We start from the raw sequence: 876 nt of genomic DNA on the forward strand, positions 1-876 counted from the left end.
CCAACCCTCTGGGAGAGCACATTGCTCCAGGCATCGCTCCCAGGGCCCAGGAGGGCATTCCGGGTTCATCCCACCTCGGGCATGTGGCCGACCCACCCCACTCCTTCCTCCACCCCACTCCCACGAAAACTCACCCTCGCTGCTGGTTTTGTCCCGCTCAAAAAGCAAAATGACTTTTTTTTCTAGCCCCAAATCTTTTCCCCATCCGAGGGAGAAGGCCGTTCCCGGCTCCCGGAACACTGCATTACAACGAAGGATTCTGCTCCACCCTCAATCACTTGAAAATAATGAATCCAGGTTGATGATTCCTTCCTCCCAAGGTTACACCCGGGTCTGTCTGGGCTTTTCCCTGGTTGCTGGTGATTAACACCTGTGCCCTGGAAGGAAGGAGCACCGAGCACTGTGGCATCAGGGGCGAGAGCAGGGCTGGGAAGTTTACTGGTTTACACAATACATGAATTTAAGGGAAAAAATCCAAAGGGAAAGCGGAACTGGATGCTCTCCTCATTTTTTTTTTGTTGTTTTGTTTGTTTGTTTTGTTGCTTAAACAAATATTTTCGATGCTAAGATAGAGGCCGGGTAGAATTATTTTCCAAGAATTCAACATAAACGCGGGCGTGTGCAAGTGAAAGATACAAACAGGGCCTGGAGGGGGTTGAAAATTAACCACACGCTGCTGCTCAGAATTTCAAAAGCCACTTTATAAAGCAAATAAAAATATTTACCGATTTGGTACACTCACACAGAAAAATCCCTAGAAAGAGGTGCTAAAAACGAATGGAATCTCTGCCCTTCCGCGGCTATTTTAAATTAGGTATCAAACAGACAAATCCACCTCCCCTGCTCGGCTGTGCCCCCAGTAACCAAGCCAGAAAC

This window comes from Manacus vitellinus, unplaced genomic scaffold (assembly GCF_001715985.3).
Source record: "Manacus vitellinus isolate BGI_N305 unplaced genomic scaffold, ASM171598v3 scaffold_38_pilon, whole genome shotgun sequence".
Lineage (NCBI taxonomy): Eukaryota > Metazoa > Chordata > Aves > Passeriformes > Pipridae > Manacus > Manacus vitellinus.